The sequence below is a fragment of the Suricata suricatta genome, chromosome 11 (genome assembly GCF_006229205.1).
Source record: "Suricata suricatta isolate VVHF042 chromosome 11, meerkat_22Aug2017_6uvM2_HiC, whole genome shotgun sequence".
In the NCBI taxonomy this organism is placed as follows: Eukaryota; Metazoa; Chordata; class Mammalia; order Carnivora; family Herpestidae; genus Suricata; species Suricata suricatta.
Window position 1 is genome coordinate 27,700,595 of NC_043710.1, and position 5,550 is coordinate 27,706,144.

The following is a 5,550-nucleotide window of genomic DNA, read 5'->3' on the forward strand; positions in this document are numbered from 1 at the left end:
CACATCCTTGCCAACACTTGCTATTATCTGTCTTTTTGATTGTAGTGTCATTCTGTTTTTCCTAATATTTTATCTTGACAAATTTCCAACTTTAGAAGAGTTCAAATAATAGAAGAATCAACACCTTTATGCCCTTTACCTAAATTCACCAGTTGTTAAAAATTTGCTACCTATGCTGTATCTCCATCTCTATATACTTCTCTTTTCTGAAGCTGAATTTTCAAGCATCCTGATACTTTACTCTGAAATGCTTAGCATATATTTTCTTTAAACAAGAACAAGGACATTCTTCTTCATAGTTATCGAAGAAATCTGATATTGACCTAGGAAGATTATCTACTGTACTCAATATTCCAATTTCCTCTGTTATCCTCAGATTTTTTTTTTATAGTTATTCTGTTTTTCACTGTAGGAACCAAAGTTCACATACTGCATTTGGTAGTCTTATCTTTTTGTCACCTTGCATTTTTTTTTCTATGATGCTGACCATGCAATACTTTTATTTTTATTAAAAAATTTGCATTACTTTTAAATGTGAACAGCCAAGGATCAGCAGACATTTGAGAAAAACATGAAAGAGATGAAAACAAAAGAGAAAAAAAAGAACTTGCAGAAAAGAGACAATGCAGAATTAAATGTTAAAACAAGGGTGTTTGGGTGGTTCCATCGGTTAAGTGTCTGACTTTGGCTTAGGTTATGATCTTGTGATTCATGGGTTTGAGCCCCATGTCGGGCTCTGTGCTAACAGCTTGGATCTTGGAGCCTGCTTTGGATCCTGTGTCTCCCTCTCTCTCTGCCTCTCCCCATCTCATATTCTTTTTCTCTCTCAAAAATAAATAAGACATTAAAAAACTTTAAATGTTAAAACAAAAAATATTGAATATATGGTTGCATAGCAAATCACCTGTAAACTTAATGGCTTAAAACGATGATTGAGTATTTCTTAAAATTTTGAAGGTTGATGGGATATTTTTTTTGCTGGTCTTGTCTAGGCATACTCTTGCAACTGTGTTCAGCTTGTAGATTGTGGAGGGCTGGGCCTCTCCATCTCTGAGCAGTTTTTCGTTTCGTGCTTCTTCCTGGCATGGCAAGCCAAGGCAAGTACAGAGCAGCATTCTGAGGGAGCAAAGACTTCAGGTCTGTTGGTTAAAGTGAATCCTAAGGCAGTCCCTTGTGGGGAAATAGATTCCATCTCTGGAAGAAAGAAGTTACTGTATCACATTTCAAACAGGCATGATGGGAAGAATTTGTGGCCATTAAGCAGTTTAGCACAGTTTACCTGTTTTATATTTTTCATGCAAGCAAAATATGCTCACCCCTCCCATGACCTCCAAAAATCTCACTCCAACACAGTATCAGGCTCAATGTCCAGAATCACTTGATCTTTACCATGTATAAATGTGGTTGTGGCTTCTGGGCTGCAGCTTCTCAAGTATAGCACCTCTTGATTCAGAGACTTGCCAATCAAAAAACAACTATGCTTCCCAATCCAGTATACAGTGGTGAGACAGGGATAGGGTAACCACAATAACTCTTATTTTAAAAAGAGGAGAGATAACATTTAGTAGTCATTAGTACATAGTGATTATGAAATGCTTCTGTGCCTGTTAAGATGGGAATGGAATGTTCTTTTTTTTTTTTGTTCAATTATTTTAATAACACTACATTTACCATGTTATCACCATGGAATGTAAATTCAAGTTAGACAAGAAAATTTTACAAGTGCGATAGCACTCTAGAGTATACCAAAGTTTGTGTATAATGTCTGACCAAACCACCTTGCTGATAAATCACTAATCACTTCAATTATAGGTAATTTGTTAACATTTATGATTCTTACTCAAAAAATAAATTTCATACATTTAAAAAGTTTTTCATTTACCTTTGCATTAGTACTTAAAATACACATTTCTATTTCTAGATGACATTTAAAAGTTATTCTAATACAACAGCAGCATAAATATAATTCTGCAATTATAAAAAAAAGCTAAATTGAGACCCATACTTAAGTTATTCTCATGTTTACAAATGATTCTGAAATAAATACTACTTCTAAGCAGCTGTTATCAGCTTTTTAGGTTTGGTTTAAATACACACACATGTTTTCAGTTGTGGGGAAGCTTATTATGTTATATTCCATGCATTGCTCCGAAAGGTTTCTAAGAGCCAACCAGCCCTAGAAACTGAAGTACTCAATTAGTCTCCAAAGCAGGTAGAAAACAGTTAAATTAAACAGAATTCCTACATAACATCAAAAGCACATGATCATCTGCAGCAACCGGGAGAACTTCGGGATTGCCAAGTTCTCTCTGTAACTCATCTCATCAGAAGACTTTAATAAGATGCTTGTTTTACCACTAACAAGTACATTTAAAAGTGATATGTTTCTTTTGTGCTAATTTGACTCCCCTGAATGATCTAGCTAACTGGTCACTAGTAATTTGGTTACCAGGCAAATCAGGTCTGCAAGAAAGGAAACCAGTAGGTAAATGATGGTGTTATTGTCTGACCCATTCAAACCATTTATTTTCAACCTAAACATATAAACTCAACATGAGATGTCTAGAGCAAGCACCAACACACCAAGACAGCTTCTCTTCTTCTAAGGCTTAGGTTTTGCCCAGAATTCCTTATACATGGAGTAGCCCATACCAAGCGTCATCGCTCCCACCACAAAGCCTTGGGCCGCCACTCGCATGTGAATCAGGTGAACAGACATTTTAGTATTTCCCCTGCTCTTCAATCTATAGAGTCCATATCCAACGATTGCTGCAAACCCCGCCATTCCGATGGGAACAAATGGTGCCTCCCTAGCTTTTCGGATAAGCTTGGATCCCTGATCTTCATCAGATGAAGAAAGAGAAACATCTGTGCTGGTTGACATAGTGACTGAAGGAATCTGCAATTGACAGTAATGCTCAATCTCCAACCGGTTCTCAAGCTCCTGGAATGTTCTTTGATTAGGTCTCTGTGATATTACGGTTTATAATGAGAATGAGCATCTGACTTTGGCTCAGATCATAATCTCGCGATTCATGAGTTTGAGTCCTGCATTGGGCTCTGTGCTAACAGCGCAGAGCCTGGAGCCTGCTTTGGATTCTGTGGCTCCCTCTCTCTCTGCCCTTCCCCCGCTTGTGCTCGTGCACACGCGCGCGCGCTCTCTCTCTCTCTCTCTCAAAAATAGATAATTAAAATTAATTTATTTAAAATTAATTTATAAAACTTGGTCTTCATCTCATTTTTGGCACAGAGATCTGGAAACCTTTGGAATTTTCTAAGCAGTAAGAACAATGGGAACATCTTTTGTTGGTATTTGGTCTTTTGTCTTCTATTCCAGAAAATAGCTCTAGAGCTATTTCTAGAAAATGATTCCTGAAAATAGCTCTAGAGCCATTTCTCTAGAGCTTTTGTCTTTAAAGACAGAAGAAATGTCTTGTTATTCATAAGAAGCCCTTTCAACCACACCTGAGTTTATGTTAATGAAGTGAATTTTGGAAAGCTCCTAAGAATGGGGGCTGGTTGCCAGGGGAACCAATCATGTGATTAGTTGGAACTTCCAGGTTTTGCCTCCTGTCAGACCTCTAGGAGGGGAGAGGAACTAGGTCACTAATGGCCAATGATGTATCTGTATGTCTGTGTAATGAAGCCACCAAAAAAAAAAAAAAAAATCCCTGAACTGCAGGGGTTTGGAGAGCTTCTGGGTTGGTGAATAAGAATGCATATCCTTGCCAAGAGGGTGGTGTACTCTAGTCTCCACAGGAACTGAAACTCCTGTGCTTAGAACCCTTCTAGGTTTCTTCCTATGTATTTCTTCATCTGGCTGTTAATTTGTAACTTTTAATATTTTTTGTAATAGATTGGTATTGTATTGTCTCAGTCCTTTCTAATCTAAGCTGGAAGTGCTTCTACCAGTACCATTCGAACAAACAGAAAAGCAGAAACAAAGATATTACAGAGAGCAAACTGATGATTGCCAGAGGGGAGGAATGGGCAGGAATGGGCAGAATGGGTAAAGGGGAATGAGAGGTACAGGCTTCCATTAAGGAATGAGTAAATAATGGGGATGAAAGGCATGGTATTGAGAATAGAGTCCATGGTATTATTACTTTTTTTACTTAAATTTTTAAAAATTTTTACTCCTTATTTTTCTTTTTTCTTTCTCCCTTTTTTTTTTTAACCTTCTTGCAATCCAGATATATTCTATATCTCATCCCTACCTCTCCCCTCAACTGGTCATACACTTTTAGACTGTCCACTTTGTCTCTGCCCCCCTTTCTTTTTTTCTTTTCTTTTTCTTTTTTTCTCTTTTTGTCTCTTTCCTCCCCATTCTCTTTATTTTCTCTTCCCCTTTTAATATGTGTGTTTGTTTGATTTGTCTGTGCGTTTGTGTGTTACTGTTCCCTCTGTGTTTGTCTGTCTGTCTTCCTTCTTAGGGCTACACCAGGAAACAAGCCAAAGTGTGCATGACAGCGAGTCCCAAATATTGCTGAGTAGGGAAATAAAATATTCAAAGGCACAACAAGAGAAACTGAGAGACACCATTAAAAGAATACTTCCTGAAATGACAGGCCCTGGACAGTCAATAAGCCTCCTTTAACAGAGAAATATTAACAGGTGCACAGTGCTCAACGAGCTTTCTAAAGGTGACAAGAGACAGAAAAATGACAAAAATGACAAAACGAAGGAACTCTCCCTTGAAGAATCTCCAGGAGGAAGTCACAGCCACAGAACTGCACAAGGCAGATCTAGACAACATACCAGATCAAGAATTTAAAAAACTTGTCATAAAATTAATCGCTGGGGTTGAGAAAAGCATCAAAAAATCAACTGAGACAATGACTAGGCACTATGATGAGTTAAAAAAGGCTATAGGTGAGGTGAATAACAAACTGGAGGCAACCACCTCAAGGATTGATAAGGCAGAGAGAAGAATAGGTGAATTAGATATAGTTATAGCAAAAGAGGAAGCTGAAAAAAAGAGAAATTAATCCAGGAGCTGGAAAGGAGAATTCGAGACCTGAGTGATACAATCAAGCGGAACAACATCTGTATCATAGGAATTCCTGAAGAGGAAGACAGAGAGAAAGGGCCTGAAGGGATACTAGACCAAATTATAACTGAGAATTGCCCAAATATGGGAAAAGAAATAGACATTCAAATTCAAGAGGCACAAAGAACCCCCTTCAGACGTAACTTGAATTGGCCTTCTGCACGACATATCATAGTGAAACTGGCAAAATATAAAGATAAAGAGAGAATTCTGAAAGCAGCTAGGGAGAAAAGGGCCCTCACGTACAAAGGGAAACGTATCAGAGTGGTTACAGACCTATCTAATGAAACCTGGCAGGCCAGGAAGGAATGGCAGGAAATTTTCAATGTGATGAACAGAAAAAACATGCAGCCAAGAATCCTTTATCCAGCAAGCCTGTCATTCAAAATAGGAGAGATAAAAGTGTTCCCAAGTAAACAAAAACTGAGAGAATTCATGACCACCAAACCAGCTCTACAGGAAATCCTAAGAGAGACTCTATAAGGAAAATGTTGCAAAGA

The 5,550-nt window shown here is 37.9% G+C and overlaps 1 pseudogene; it reads right to left on the reverse strand.

The window, feature by feature from the left end:
• Positions 1-2,510: 2,510 nt before the first annotated feature.
• On the reverse strand, positions 2,511-2,884 carry LOC115272115 (annotated as a pseudogene).
• Positions 2,885-5,550: the final 2,666 nt, after the last annotated feature.